The 16691-nt window shown below is 38.2% G+C and overlaps 1 protein-coding gene across 1 annotated transcript in view; it reads left to right on the forward strand.

The window, feature by feature from the left end:
• Nucleotides 1-805: 805 nt before the first annotated feature.
• The window catches only part of b4galt2 (UDP-Gal:betaGlcNAc beta 1,4- galactosyltransferase, polypeptide 2), a 207468-nt gene continuing 191582 nt past the window's right edge, over nucleotides 806-16691 (forward strand). Inside the window, exon 1 of the mRNA XM_019348151.2 lies at nucleotides 806-1269. The gene's annotated coding sequence lies outside the window, so the exon portion shown is untranslated. The remainder of the gene's footprint in view (nucleotides 1270-16691) is intronic.

A 16691-nucleotide genomic window follows, 5' to 3' on the forward strand; every position in this document is an offset into this window, starting at 1 on the left:
CTTACAATCAGTTTGCTGACCTCTAAAATGTGCCCATCAAAGCTGATTTTGAAAACAAAAACAAAAACTGGATCCAATAATCTTCTCGCTGGTCTTCCTCTGTTCCTGAGATCTTCGTCATCAACATCTTTTGTCCAATATATCCAATATCCCTCCCCTGCACATGTCCAAACCATCTCAGCTTTGCCTCTCAAAAAATGTCACCAAAGTGAAAAATAAAATACGATTACAAGTATGTAGTAACATTTTAAATAGACCATGTGGTCAATTAAAGTCTTTGAACACCACAATCTAAGTGTCAAAAAGAAGTAAAAAATAGAAAACAACAACAAAACAACCTATTAAACTTTGGATGTTTAGAGTTAAAGATAATCTTGTAAAAGGTCTCTATTAGGCTAAACACACGTGGGGCGGAGTTATCCTGTTTTTAATTGTCTAGCCTTTAGCAACATTTAATTTTGTTGTATTTATACGGTAATATTTATATTTATACGGTAATACCGAACTTGTAGAAAATGGGTTTAAAACAATTTTTAAAGGGTTTTAACAAAATTGTTATTGTTATTATTTTACTTTATTTTTGTGGTATATAACTGTCTCTCTGTAAATTTAAATTTAAATTTAGACCTTATCACTTTTTTAACTTAACTTGCATTGGGTATCGTTCAAAAAATCTTACAATTATTATTTTGCTCATGACTGCAGTGTAATAATAATAATAATTATAATAATAATGATAATAATAATAATAGCTGGCAAAAGCTGAAAAGAGAAAAAAGCGAAGGAAAAGCCGGAGCGCGCAGGCTTCCGTAGGCAGCAGGAGCGAAAGGACCTGCTTGCTGCCACATCCCGAGAGCATCCTTTCTCTGCTTTCTTAACATCATCATCAAAACACAGCGGGATGACGGGAAATCACGAGCAGAGCATCTCTCTTCTTCCCGGTTTGCGGTAGAATATCGTCAGCGCTTGCGTTAGCGTTTGACTAGCGTAATGCTACAACATGAAGCTTTTTCCCTGATGAAGAGCAGACATAATAGCCAGTCTGTGGGAAAACAGTGTAGTTATCCCAAGCAGAGTCGAGCTGAGCTGAGCTTCTAGCTTTTTGTGTTTTCTTTTTCCAAACAGATTTTTCAAACTAAACGCTTATTGAGAGTTTTTTTTTAATTTTTTTTAAATTTTTTTTTCTCTCTCCCTTGGATGATGTGAACAGTTAGTAGTGCTCCAGCAGAGAAGATGCAAAGATACAAGTATCCGCCTGACAACATCAAGGTAGGTGCTCCATCTGCTTTCTGGGATGCATTGTTTCATAAAGCATCGTACACACGCTTTTTCCTTTGTTGCCATTTGCACACTTAATTCCGCATAATTCCTGCAGCTTTTCAGCATTTCACTGAGTTTGTGGATATTGTGGAAATATTCTCGCAATGCAATGCCCCTTACCCCTCTTTTGTTATCATGCACATTCCCACAAACCAGAAGCATCTTTACACCCGCCATACTAGGCTTCACTGAGCCTCCCATCACTGATCTTCTACAGTAAATGAACCATCTCAGCGTACAGCATTTCTCTTTAGTTGGATGGGCTCCGGAGCTCTAAAAATCCACTCTGAAAGTGCAATTTTTTGCAGAATTGCCGGTGCTGTTATAATAATATCTCGTGCACTGGTAGCGTTACACTAGGGGAATGTGAGTGAGGAAGAGGAGGAGGGGGTGTCTCCATAGCCTAACTAGGCGTTTTACACAGAAGCACTGGACCTAGATTGTAATCCAGTCTGACATCTCTCTCATGTATGACACGGTGTCTCTTTAGTGCTGCTGTTACAGACCCTATACTAGCCAATGAAGTACAAGTACCAGAACTGCAGTACTTGTACTTTTTAGTAGTTTGGTGCTGTATATGTAGGCTTTAGAAGTACTTATTTTTAAATCATGTTCAGTTTAGTCTACAAGTGACACATGTGCTTGACTTCAAGGCTATTTTGTTCCTGGATAAACAACATGTTAAAATGCCGGAACAAAGTGAGATTTATCCACCAAGATTTCTTCACACCTGAAGAAATCTTTATGTTTACATAATAAACATAAAGTCTACTGAGTAAATAATACACAAATGATTTATGTGTTACATTTTAAAAGAAAGCTTGCTTTTGGTCACGTCATGCAGGCAGTTTCCCTGAAGCTTTTTTGGCGGAGCACTTGTATAGAGTAGAATTACCCCTTTAAGCGGTAGTTTATCACTGTTTTGTGAAAGCATCTTTTGACACTCGGTGCGAGCCTGTGACTTTACTCAAAGCTTATCTGATGGCAGAGAGGGGACTGTGGCACTGGGACGTTTAATTACACTGGACAGGGTTTTCTATGTCTCCACCCTCAGGATATGAAGATGTAAACAGCAGAGTAGTTATTTAGAAAATGTCAGAGATTAATCAAGAGGGCCGGCTTCTTTTTACTACTACAATATGAATATGAAGTATGCATTCATACAACTGGTTATTTTTTTGGTAGCAGGCATCTCTACTGCACGCGCTGACACACACTAACACACACACAGACACACGCACACCTACCTTACTCAGCAATGGGATAGCATTTCCTGTCTGACCTGTCCCATGGTGCGTCAGAAAGAACAAAGCGACCGCGTCCAACATGAGGTTGCTTTTTTTTCTTGAAACATCTGAAAAACAAGAACATTTTGAGCCACTGTTTTACCAGGTTGATAAGTTAAAGTGAATTAATTTATCATTCACAAACATAGGTAACGTACACATAATAATAAGCAGATTACTTTCTCAAACAGCTGACAAAAAAATAGCCTGATATCTAGAAAAATCAACCCTTTGCACTCTTGAGTTTCTTTATCCTGGCACACACAAAAGAGGAGGGAGGACTAAATCGGACCTGTATGTGTGTTGAATCAGCAGAAACTATATTAAGTGAGAAAATAAGCAATAACAATTATTTGCAAGCATCACTGCCTGAGAGCGTCACTGCGTATATTCTACTGTATGCTGAGCTGTTACCTGCTGCTTGATTTTTGTGTTTTCCTTTTTATGTAAATAGACTTTTCTTTGATAAACTGATGCAGAAAAAGTTGCAAATTGATGCATAAAATTCACCTCAGCTCAGGAAATGAAGTGTGTGATGCTCAGACATCCCCACTTTTGTCAGCACCAGTTATTCATCATTAGTGGCTGAATAAGTCAGCTGAATAGGCAAAATGGAATTAAGTCATAGCATTTGCTTGATATTTTATACTTTCTGAAACCTTTTTTATGGTTTTACTACCTCTTTAGAGTTTTTTTTTACAGGTGTAAAAACTATTAACGGGAACATTAAAAAGATAGATTTTCAATTGTTTGAATTGCCAGGTCACAGATTTCGACCGAATCTGTTCAACCTAAACAGGTGACATGGTGTCGACAGGTGAATGGATTTTCTTGTGTATCTGTTTCCTGAGTCCAGAGTAACATTTGCTTTCAGACTCTTGCTTGATTTCTTATGTATATTTGATATATAAAAGGCATTTTTCTTTTCAGTCAAGAGCCTCTTGTTAGCCTCGCTGGCTGCGGCATGTTGCATCACTGTTACAGTGTTTGGATCAGCCTTGCGTAAACACTCCGAGTTTTTCTATTTTTTTTAATTTTTTAATGTCCTGTCCTGCGTAAAGGAATTTGCGTCTGTTTCCAGGAATGGACAATAAGCAGGTTACGCTGCCACAGATAAACTTAATCCTTAATGTCCCTTACAAAAACTCTACAGAATGAAGCAGTGAAGAGCGGGCAGCTTGTTTCACGTTGGTAACCTCTGGTTCACTCGTTATCTTCACCTTTCCGATTCTAGCTGCCTTAACAGCGACTGCTACTGATTCATTCTTCTGATCGCTCTTTCATGTTGGGATTTGTTGTCATGGGAACTAATCAGGCCATTCCAGAGTTGCCGAAGGGGGGAATTCAGAGTGTGTGTGTGTGTGTGTGTGTGTGTGAGTGTCATTTGTGGTCTACTTTTTTTTTTCTTTTTTCTTTAGGGAGTAAAGTAAAGGTTAAGTTATCATCTTTAATTTATTATTAAGTATTATCTTCCGTTATATTCAGCCTGTGAGGACAGCACTGTTTGCACGAGTGTCCCTGCGGACTGAGAGGGTGTTAAGCTCATTAAATCACAGTGTCCTCAGTCTCAAATATGATCGCTGACCATAATTTTTTTTTGCACAGTTTCTTGCATCTCTTGCCATTTAATATAAGGCACAAATTGCCCCGCATAACCATGGGGGGACAGTGCTGCTGTTTCACTGAACACTTTGACCCTTTAGGGAGGTGCTTGGCTGGTTGCTCGGCAACCTAACAAAAATGCTCTGGAACAAACAATAATACTGCAATTAGAGATTAGCAAAGAAACGTTTGTGCAGATTAAAGAAAGCCCAAATAACTCTCAAATATATATTTATATTTTTGATGATTTTGAATATTTATTGAAGTATTTTTCTAAATGATCTTCCGAAGTATTATTTCCAGCTGAACTGTCTCTTTCTCTTCTATCACAACGAGTTTCAGTGTGCTTAGATGCACTACCCGCGCTGTTTATTCCATTTCAATCAAACTCCTGATTGTTTTTACCCTTGGTGCGATTTGTTTGGACAGATATGAACATGCTAATCAGATTTGGGTGTGGACCAAAACAATTGCATCAAGACCCTTTGGAAGAGGTGGTCTTGGTCCAGTTCCCAATAAAGCGGTTCTTTTACAGTGAGAATATAATCTCAAATCCGACCCAACTAATAGGCACAGCAGTTAGCCTGCTGCATACAGTTTTCCCTAAAGTATATCCCAGATAAATCCAAATGTTTGCAATAACTTTGCTATTCTCCAGACTAGTCTAAAATTCCTTCTTCCTGTATTTACTTTTGTTCCTCATCTGGGCAATAAGCAAAGTGAATGTTCTTACGTTGTTTTTAGTGATACATTTTGGTTTGCTATGGGTTTTCTTGGAGTTTTGTCTGTGCAAAGATAATAAAGGTGTATGTGTGAAACTCTCCAACTATGGAGACATAGTTCTGGACTCTTTGACTCTTTACTTTTTGGTTTTAGACCTAAAGAAGCTTCTCGGATGAGAGGTGATCTTCAAAAAAAACGTAAAGAAGTTCAGATGCCATGCATGACAGAAAGCATACTGTATGATGCATTGTGTGCAGTTCTCACAGCGCTACACCTCCTCTCTGTCTTTTTTTCAACATTTGTCTTATTATCTCGGGTTGAATAGTCTGTTGTTTTGCTGTTGTAAAGATGATAACTGAAATTGTGTAAGATTGCACTGTTCAGTTTTGTACTTGCACTTTGCATTTGACTGTATGACATATGAAAGTCTTATTTTTGAGGACTACGTGTCTGGTTGTCCTGATGGACTATGATCTCTGGAGATTAACTACGGTGAGAGTGCTTTTTGTTCAGTTTGGCTTCCATTATTGTATTGATTTTAAATGGTCATTGTTATCAGATTTGTGTTTAATTTCATTTGCTTGGCTATAGTTTCTTGTTACACAGACAAGTACGCCTGGAGAGTTGGCCTCTTACCTCAGCTCTCTGTAATGAATGCACGTATGGGGAGCATGCATCATTTCAAAACGAGAAAAAAAAAAGACCAGAATGGTGCTTCTTCCTTCTGCTGCCTTGATTTTAAAATAGAACTTAATTTAATTGTAATTTTGCAGAGATGCTAGATTGTCTCTTCTCTTTCCTGCATAACTTTCTGCGTTGCTGGTTGTTTGTGTGTTTGAAAGAGTTGTGCTGTATATGTGTCGGATATAGTAATGACTGACATGGAGACAGGTGAGCCATTTTCAATTTTAGGAAAAGAAACTAAATACTTAAAAAGAACAGCAGACTAAAAGTAGAAAAAAGTCAAACAGAGCCAAAAAGGGCAAATGTTATGATTCCATGTCGTTTTTAGCTATTCACCTGATATTCTTCCACTTATGGTCACTAGTTATGGGACTCCAAACCAGTCATTACCCAAAAGCTCAAAGTGTAGCAAGAAAATACCCCCTCGCCACTGTCCCACCACAAGGATTGACCTGTGCTTTCATGTTGCCGCCATCCAAATGTTGCAGCAGAGATTGAGACTCATCAAACCTGGCAACATTTTCACTCTTCTGTTGTTCAATTTTGATGAGCCAGTGGGAATTACAGTCTCAGTTTCCTGTTGTTAACTGGCAGGACTGGCATGGTGTGGTCTTTTCTGCTGTAGCCAATCTGCTTCAAGGTACAATGTGTTGTGTGTTCAAAGATGCTTTTCCCCAGCACACATGCCACGTGGCCCACAGTGAGCAGCCCACAGAATCCTCTCTCGGGGGCCCAGATAGACAAAACTGCTCTGGACATGATTGGGGTAGCCTATATGGGTAAGTCCATATTGGGGTTGCCCAAAGGAACTCCATGTAGGTAAAAGGGTAAAAGGAAAGATTCTTATATAGAACTTTTATACTCTACTTGAACACTCAAAGTAATTTATATAACATGTGTCACACTCACACAAGCAGTATCGTGCTTTCTGTCTACCATTGAAACTCCAGTGAACACATTAGGAGCAACTCAGGGTTCAGTATCTTGCCCAGGGATACTTTGGCATGCAGACTGGAACAGCTAGGGCTCAAACTGCCAACTTTCCAATTGGTAGATGACCTGCTCTATCTCCCCTTCCCACACGGCCCAACAGCTTACCCACAAATGCCCAATCTAGACCCCGATGGGCATTTTTACTTGCTCTCCATACCTTGGTCATAAAATATGGTTATTTATGTTACTGTTGCCTTTCTGTCAGCTCAAAGGAGTCTGTCCATTCAGTGTCAACAAGGCATTTTCGCCCAGAGAACTGCTGTTATCTGGATATTTTCTATTTTCCGGATTATTCTCTGTAAACTCTGGATATGGCTCTGTGGGACAATCCCAGTAGATCAGACCAGCTCAGACCAGCCCGTCTGGCACTTACAACCATGCCGCGTTCAAAGTCACTTAAATCACCTTTGTTCCCCCTTCTGATACTCAGTTTGAACTTAAGCAAGTCGTCTTGACCATGTCTACATACCTAATGCGTTGAGTTGCTGCCATGTGATCGGCTGATTAGAGATTTACATGAACAAGCTGATGAGCAGGTGTTTCTTACAAAGTGGCCACCGACTGGCTGTAACGATACCCCATAGTGTTTGAAGAACGACTGTGTTATCCAGTAACTAACAACAGATTTCCTTTCACTTAGTTTCTTAGGTTTATCCTTTCCTTCTGTTCAGTGTGACTACAGACTCTGTTGTTTGTACATGTTGTTTTCTTTTGCACTTAAAAAGAATAAACGCCACTTTTCAAATTGTTTACAAAATCCAAACACCCAAGGACACAGGTTGATTGGAAAGTGGTGGCCTTAAGCCAAAAGTCCCACTGATGTTTTAAGCCAAAAAGACACTCATTTAAGTAAACTGTCTTTAAACCCCCCCTCACCAAATCCTCATCTCACTCCTTCTGCCCACAATCCCTCTCGCAGTGAAGCTTTCCTTCCGCTGAAGCACTTCATTTATTTCTTTGCTCTGTTGCCAAATGAGCAGCTGGATCAGACAGTGAGGGGGGGAAGAAAACAGAGAAAGAGGATGGAGAGGGAGAGAAAGAGAGGGAGATGATGATGTTTCCAATGTTGTCTATGCATTGTAACTACAGACGGGGCTTTGTTGTATTTGCATAATGCGGGTGCAGCCCTGCCTGCTGAGAAACAGTGAAAAGCAGCATCAAATACTTTTTCCCACTGTGATATCTCATTGATTTCTCTGTTGCTTGTCAATTTCATCTGGAAAAGCAAATTTACGAATATATGAGCGGGAGTGGACCTTTAAAACAAAGCGGCGCGCTTGTTCTTCGATGGGAGACAGCAGGAAGAGGAGCAGAGAGGCAATGTGATATCAGACTTTTAAACAGTTCAGCCTCCTTGAGATCAGAGACAGCTGAGAGGCAATTTAATATCCGCATGGGCAGAGCTGAGAAGAGGAAGTTTTAGACAAGAGAACACTAGAGTTTTGTTCTGATTTGGTCGGCTTTTATTCCCTTCTGTTCAACCTCGTCCCACTCAGCTTCTTTCATCTTCTTCTCTCTTTTTTTATATATTTACCCAGATCTGTTTGTTCTATTATGTTTTTGTTGTAGCCGGGGTGCAATTTATTTTACGCTCCAAGTAAAAGTAAAAATCTCATTGTCACAATATTAAAATAGCTGATACTGATCCATCGTTCTCTATTCCATAATCTCAAATTGGTAATTCTATATTAGGCAGTAAGGATGCTTTAGAGTCATGTTACTTAGAGGTTCTGTCAATAGCTTTATTTATTTATTTATTCATTTATTGAGGTGAAACTTAAAAGAGTAGATAATCATCCCTCCATTTATGGACTTTATTCCAGCTCTCCTAGGAGAAAAGCCGGGATACACCTGGATAGGTCCTCCAGGGACCGCCTGTCTGCCTGCAGGGAGCTCTGTTGTCAGATGGAGGCAGTGTATGTGGCACAGCCGGTCTTTGGGCCACTCTTACTCGTGTTGTTGTTGATCTGTTAGCCACCAGCTGAGAAAAGCAAAGTTATAACGTACAAAGTGCAGAAGTAAAACTGAGTGTCAAAAACAATGAAAAGTACCCACTGCAATCACTCTCTGTGTTTTTCATACTCGATTTTTTCGTCTTTAAAGTTTTTTTGCAGTTCTCCCGTTGCTGGTGAACTCTGCTATCGCTATCGCTATTCCTGTGAGGCGACAGTGCTAACCACTCTACCCTTTGCCACCAGGCTAAATGTAATTTTTGTTCCACCATTAGAAAAAAATAATATATGAGGCAAGGATGTGAGAACTGGACAGTCTTAGGATTAAATTTAATTAATGGATGCTTAACGTTTAGCCAAAGAAGTGGCCTTGCTCTGGGTACCTCCCTGGTTGGTGTTGGGTGGCAGGTGAGATTAAGGTAATGCCTATCACAAAACACAATGCGTGGCCCAAACAACTGAGAAAAACTCTATAGTTCACGGGAAACACAACCTGGGTGGGGTTGCTACATGCTACATGCAATCATTTTAAAGTGTGCCAAAGTACAAGCAAGAATTTATTCACGCAGATGTAAGATGGAAATAAATCAAGGGAGATTTGATTTATTGTGAATCTCATGATCTTAATTTAATGAATCAATGGGGAAATAAGATAAAAGTATCCTTGACATCCATCTGTGGAACCATAATTCAGTCATTTGTTCCACTGGTTAGTTTTGTTCCACAGATTTGGATTTGGTGTTTTTTAGTGAAATTATTAGTTGGATTGCGATTAAATTAGGTAAAGACAGTGCAGTCACCTTCTTAGGATGATTTGCATTTATTTTCACGATCCCAATTATTTATTTATTTTTATTCAGCACCTCTTAGTGTTTCACATTGATCGTAAATTTAGCTGTAAATTTCTGGCTTTCCTCTCAGCCTCAGCTGTGTGAAAACCTGCTAAATTAAGATGGTGAACATGGTGAACTTTTATTTAACCTATTAGGATTGTCATTGTGAGCACATTAGCCTGCTGATGTTGCCATTTAGCTCACAGCATGACAGCTTCTACAGCCTTACACAGCCACTAGTGTAGTTGTATTATGGAGAGCTGGATACTGTATGCCAAAGATAAGGCCAATTTTGTACCTTGTGTGTTTATTTTGGAGTTGAGTGGCCTACTGCAGCCTCCCACTGGATTTCACTCAGTGTGTAGACTAGGCACAGGGGAGGTTATTAAAAAAAGCCATAACACAAGATTAAAAGCTGATGTTGTTTATAGTTATAGGTGTGCTTCACAAGTTTCACAAACTAAATATTTTTTCTTTTTATATTTTTATTACATAGGTAAAATATATGTTGGGCTGCAGGGGATTTTTTGTTGTTGTCGTTATTGTTTTGTATACCTCGAGTTGCTACAAAGAAAGACTGATAAAGTTTTAGACTGGAAAGTTTTAGAGATAGTTGATACTAGAGGGTAAATAACGAGATAGCTAATATAGTGCAGAAGTCTTGAGACACTCCTCATTTCTTTATATTTTGCTACCAAGGAGCAAGCTTTCTTGTTTTGTTTTGGGTTTTTTCTGCCTTTTTTGAAGTGGTCTTGAGGAATATTTCTCCAGGCTTTCTGAAGGTCTATCAAGGTTTTTCAAGTGTTGTGTCTATACACAACAGAAAACTTAGCAAAGAACCATTTTTACATTATAAACATACATTATATACATTATACATATACATTATATTTTACACAATTCTTGAGTCGAGAAAGATGATACAGTCTGACAGGGATGCAAAAGGGTTTTTAGACCAACAAGGTGATACCCAACAATGTGTTAGCCAAACCCGCAGCACATTTCAGCTTTATGTGTCTTTAAAAATTTGAGGAAACTAGACAAGTGGAAGACAAAAGAAGAAGTGCTGAGACTAAAAGGCTATCTATTACATACAGCAGGTGAACAGTTTTTGAAAGTCTTGTCTGTAAGAAATGGGAAAAAAAGAATCAAACAAAGACCTGATGCAGGACCTGAGAGATGCATCTGACTCTTCAGTTGATCCATCAAGAAGCCATTCTTAAGGAAGGGAAATACAAAAGGCTGAGTTATGCCAAATTACACAAGAACTCAATTGAAAATCTTGGCAACATGTCTGATTGAGTAATAAATCTAAAAATTAGAAATATTTGGTCTGAATCACTATCAATATGTATGGAGAGAGTTACTGTGAGGATCTACAGTAAAACATGGTGGAGCCTCTGTTTGATTTAAGGCTGCATTTCAGCCTGTGGTGTTAGGGATGTTGTCGAAATTATTGGAATTATAAAGACAACAAAGTACCATCAGATCCCAAACACAATGTAGTGAAAGTATATCTGGATAAAAAAAAAAAAGCACCCAGTAGAACACTATTAGTCTTGGATTGGCCTCCCCATAGCCCAGACCTCAATATTATTGAAGTACTGTGGAATCATCCTGACAAACAACAGAACAAATGGCAGCCATCATCCAAATAAGAGCTTTGAATGTCCTTCATGAAGCTTGGAGAACTTTTCCTGAAGACTACTTAAAAAAATGACGGGAAATCTTGCTTTAGAGAGGCAAACTTTCAGCGTTTTAGCTGTTTTGAAGAATAAAGGTGAATAAGACGGACTTCTCAGGTGACTGTACAAACTTTTTTCTTTATATACTGGATTTTCATTTATGTCAGCATGTTGCTTGAATAAGTCTGTGCACCAATTTCCTATTTTTCTAGTAAAATAAAAAAATGAGGGATGATTTTTGCATAGTACTGTATTTTTATTCATTTTAAAGTGTACGATGAAAACATTTAGTAAATGAGATGCTGATAGTGAGAGAAAGGCCAAGATCCAACAGTGTCGTGATCAGTCCTTGTTTCAGTTCTATTATTTCCACTATTCATCCGACCCTTAATCTCTGTCACTCTCTCGAAGCTCTAAAACTTCACTCCTCGAATTTCTTAGTGCGTGTTGTAATCGCAGGTAAAAATAGAGGCCTACATATCTGCAACAATAAACATCTGTCAAAGTGACACACAACACTGTATAAGTCATGAAGAACTGTCTTTATAAACCTAGCTCAGGCTAGACACTGTTGTCAGTCCTACCTTCAGGCAGGAGAACTTCGTGATTGTATGACAGCTTGTACATTAATAATGTAATTCACATTTGAGCCTGGAGTTATCACAACCATAAGGTGGGTCAACTGTAGAGTTCTCATGTGACATTGTTCTGCTGCAGGCAGAGAAATATTCTCTTTACCTTTTATTTTCTATTAAATACACCGTTTCAATGAAAAGATCATAAACATACAGATACAGTGTTTTCATTTTGTGAATGACTTGATTTAATTAACGGCTGAGTAGTTGCAGCACTTTACTTCAGGGTTAGCGCTATACTTGTGAATTGATGATTATGATTTTCCTGTAGCTTCATCTTTGACTATTTAATCTGCTACATGTCAAATAACAGGCTTCCTGAGAATAAACAAGATGACACCTGATGTGTAATGACATTGTAATTACGCCTCTTGTTTTGTAGAAAAGAAACAAAAAGTATAAGAAAAGTGTATTATTATAATTATTCTGGTCATTTGTGAGCAGTTTGTGTTTTTTTCAAGAGTAATGTTACTATGCTGATGAAGAAGTTAATGATGCGCTGATTGTGGATGTACTTTTTCACTAATGATTCACTTTGGATTCGCCTACCTTTAGATTGTTTTCTTTTTGTTATATTACTCATGAGGGACGTAGTATGTGAGATGAACTCTGTGAACTTAAACTGAATGAACTTTGCTGATGAACACCGAAAGGTCATTGCCGTGTTGACGTGGAGTGGCTGATTCACCCATGATGTTTTGTCATTTCCCATCATGACAGTGAGGTTGAAGCTCAGTCACTGAGCTTACGTGCTCTCAGACAAACTGGGTTTGACTGGCTGCTTGATCCTTTGATAAAACTGAAAGTGACCTTTAACGTGTGCACATGTCGGTTGTTTCACTAATGATGCTCAAAAATCAGGGGTTTGAAATGGACAAAATTACATAAACAAGAACCGTAAACAAAAAGGCTGAAATGAAGTGAGAAGTTGGACTGTACCACTCCTTGTTTTAGTTTCTCATAAAGTCCCAGATTAAGGCTGGATTATGGTTCTGCCAGCTACTAGAACTAGAACTAGAAACAGCAGCAGCCTACCTTAACAACTTTGTCTGACCAGCATTGAAATACAAAATTTAAAAAATTAAAACAAAACTCCCCCAAAACCTAGTTCTCTTCTTTTGTTTTTTTGCACTTTCGAACAACATCTTAAAATATGTCACATATACTTTATAGTTACTGTGTGATCATCACACAATGTAACATTGGTGTTGCTCTTAATGTTATTTTGGTATTTTCCTATCTTTATTTAAAAAAGATCAGATTTTTCCGGTTATTTTTATTATGATATTTAAAATTGCATCAGGTTTCAGGTACCTTTCTGGATATTGGTATTGACTTTGAAATTCTATTATTCTCACAATCTTATATCTCAGTATATATTTTTATGAGCACATCAGTCTGCCATAATCTTAATACAGTATTTGCATTTTAAATATGCAGGTGTACAGCTAGTGTTTTGGGGTTTTTTTAAACTGCTGCAACAGTCATTTACCACATCTGGAAAACATAAAGTATGACTTTATTTTAAAACGTTGGTTAGCACAAAGACTATAAACAGGTGGAAACAGCTAACCAGGCTCAGAATAAGTCAAATAATAAATAAATCACCATATTCCTACCAGGACCTCTAAAGCTTATAGACTATTACGATTTGTGTGTTAATCCTTACAAAAAAGAATGTAAAACATGTTAGTGTTACAGGGGATTATGGGTTTGTGTGTTTCTTAAAGTCAAGAATATTTAAGTACTAACTACATAAATCAATTTATAAAATAGCCATACATCCATAGATCATAAATATGGACAAGGTGTTTGTAGGAGAACCTACAGTTTGTGAGTATTCTAAATAATATAATGCGATCAAAGAGAAATAGCTATACCACTGGAACTAGGATTGTACATGTAAACTCAATCAGTGAGAATTTGTTGTTTTTCTTTGACTTCCTTTAATGATAACGGAAGAAAGTGGAAGTCAGGTATTTAGATCTCTGTTAAGAACAAATTTAAAAAGGGAAATACCTAAACATGCAACAGGCCTACAATGAGCTATCAGGACCTGCAGTAAATACTGAACCTTAAGTTCAGTTTTTTGGGGGTTATTATTATGCATGTATTTCATGATCAGACAATTTTAAAATATTGCAGCAAGCTATTTTCTTAACTCTGTGCAATATGTTGTATTGTTGCCATCATACCCTGCGTCTTAGGGACGTGACCCAGATCCTTCACAATGACAGTGTGTTCTCTGTCGCTCTATTTCCACCATCTACCCCTCCCCCCTCTCTCTCCCTTTTTTTTATATCATTCACTGGTTTTAGATTTCATCACGGGGATCAAATTTTCAGCAAAGACACAGCTACTCTGTGGTTTTCTTTGAAAATTGAATTATAGTTTTGAAAAAGCCTTTTTGGTTGACTTTAGATGTGGTGCAATACCTCTGACTGGATTCCAAATCTGTAATTTCGTCAGATATGCACCTTTAAGTGACCTCCTTTTGTGTGGTGTGAATGAAAGATTTAGCTCCTTTTCCTAATACATGAGACTCACACTGTACAGGCTGCTTGTGCCAAGCCATAGATAACTTCTGTCTGTCTCACTGTGTGCTGGTTGGTTTGTGGGAGATGAACTTGCCTACAGCAAGATGTGTTGGTGCCACGAGAGACCTCTGAGGCTCTATACTATTAAGTGTAGCATGGCTAATTCATTTTTGATAAGACTGAGAGGGCTGACTTGTAGGTTAAAACTCAAGAGGCTGGAGGCTCAAGAGGCAGAAGCGATGGAGGGTGGAAGAAGAAAAGAGAGAGAGAGACGCTCGGACTGTGATCTTCATCCAGCTTTCATCCTGCCTTTACACTCAAACTTCACACTTAAACTTAGGCTTATTTACCTTTGAGCGTCTTTGTTTTGAGTCGCAGTCAATATATGAAGAAATATAACAGCCCCGAGTTTTTATGACCACTTGGGGGCAGCAGAAGCAAACTGTGAGGTCAATAATTACATATTTAGGTTGACATGGTGAATTTGTTAGTAAATGGTTTCTTTTTCACCCACTTTCTGGAGCATTTTCAGGTAATCTGATGAATGAGCTCTAGCTCTTTTTGTGCTCTGCCTAGCTCAGTAAAACACCTTGTGCATTAGTTAATAAAGCTGTTTGCCAGCTTTTGTGAGTCCACGGTGGTTTTATTAAAAACACTTAAAAAACAGCAGCCTTCTGCAGTTGAAAATGTGAGAAGTGTCGGTGCAGTGGGGAAAACCAGAACAGTGAAGTTATGGCCTAGAAAACGGTGACTTTAAATTTGTTATTAGAGAAAATGCCGGATGTTAAGGTTAGAGATCAGTTAACTAAGTTTAGAACTTCAGACTAAAAACAGTGCAAAAACCTAGCCTTGTACTATGAGTACCAAGTAACCTGATATACTGTATTGGTGTCTGTAAAAAACAACCCCCAAATCTTCTGGTTCTAAGCAGGAAGTAGGTTTTTCCTGGCTTGGTTTTCATTTGATTCATGACTTTATGAATATCTTGCTGGACGTGCGTGTATCCGCTTGTATGTCTGTCTTTGTAAGAACCAGTGTGAACTTCAAATATTGGGAGTGAGGGTGTTTTGGGCCGTACAGAACTTTGTTTTTGTTTTAGGGTTAAGATTTGGTTTTAAGTTTAAAAGTAAAGTATTTATGATGGGGTGAGAAGGTGAGTCATGCATTATATCAATAGGTTTTCTAGTACAAACTGTAAATGTGTTTATGGATGTGTGTAGTGGTGAAAAAGCTCTCTGCTGGGAAAAGAAAGTCTTATTCTTTGTTGCATTAAATCAGCTATGTACCGATGAGGCCTTCAAGCTGAAAGTAGTTAAATCGTTACTTAAAAAGCCATCACTTGCCCCTGTCTTAGCTAATTATAGGCCAATCTCCAACTTCCTTTGTTCATGTAAATGGAGAGTCCTCTTTACACACTAAGGGTAGTTATGGAGTTCCACAGGGTTCTGTGTTAGTACCACTTCTGTGCACATTGTACACGCCTCCCTTAGCCAGTGTCATTAGAAGACATAGCATACATTTTCACTGCTATGCAGATGATACCCAACTTTATCTATCCAGATAACACACATCAATTATTTAAACTGTAGGGCTGTCTTACAGACATGACCTCTAATTTTCTCCTTCTAAATTCAGATAAAACGGAGGTTATTGTACTCGGCCTTCAAAATCTTAGAAATGTGCTATGTAACCAGATTCTTGCTCTGGATGGCATTACCTAGGCCTCCAGTAACACAGTGAGGAATCTTGCAGTTGTTTTGGACCAGTATACGTCTTTCAATATGCATATTAAACAAATATGTAGGGCTGCTTTTTTTCCATTTGCACGATATCTCTAAAATTAGTAGCATCCTGTTCTGCAGAAAAACTTGTTCATGCATTTAGTACTTCTAGGCTGGACTAATGTAATTTGTTAATATCAGGATGTCCTAAAAACTTCCTGAAAAACCTATAGTTGATCTAAAATTCTAGTGCAAGATTACAGGCAGGGACTAGAGAAAGAGAGCATGTCTTCTATATTGGCTTCTCTTCATTGGCTCCCTGTTAAATCCAGAATCAAATTTAAAATCCTTCTCATCAAATACAAGATCTTGAATAATAAGGCCCCATCTTATCCTAAAGCCCTCAGAGTACTGTATCACTGCAATAGAGCACTTCTCTCTCAGACTACAGGATTACTTGTGATTCGTAGATTGTTTAAAAGTAGGATTGGAGGCACAGCCGTCAGCTTCCAGGCCTCTCTTCTGTGCAACCAGCTCCCAGTTTGGATTGTTGCTATGACTTGGCGCTATATCAATAAGACTGAATTGAACAGATAATTAAAAAAATAACTATAGCCACTTTGATGACAAAGAAAATGTTTTTATGAGGCAACAGTGAGAGTCCTCTATCTGTTGTCTGCCTCATCAGTTGGTTAAGATGAGTATATAAAATAAACTAAA

The sequence above is a fragment of the Oreochromis niloticus genome, linkage group LG18, assembly GCF_001858045.2.
Source record: "Oreochromis niloticus isolate F11D_XX linkage group LG18, O_niloticus_UMD_NMBU, whole genome shotgun sequence".
Taxonomy (NCBI): domain Eukaryota; kingdom Metazoa; phylum Chordata; class Actinopteri; order Cichliformes; family Cichlidae; genus Oreochromis; species Oreochromis niloticus.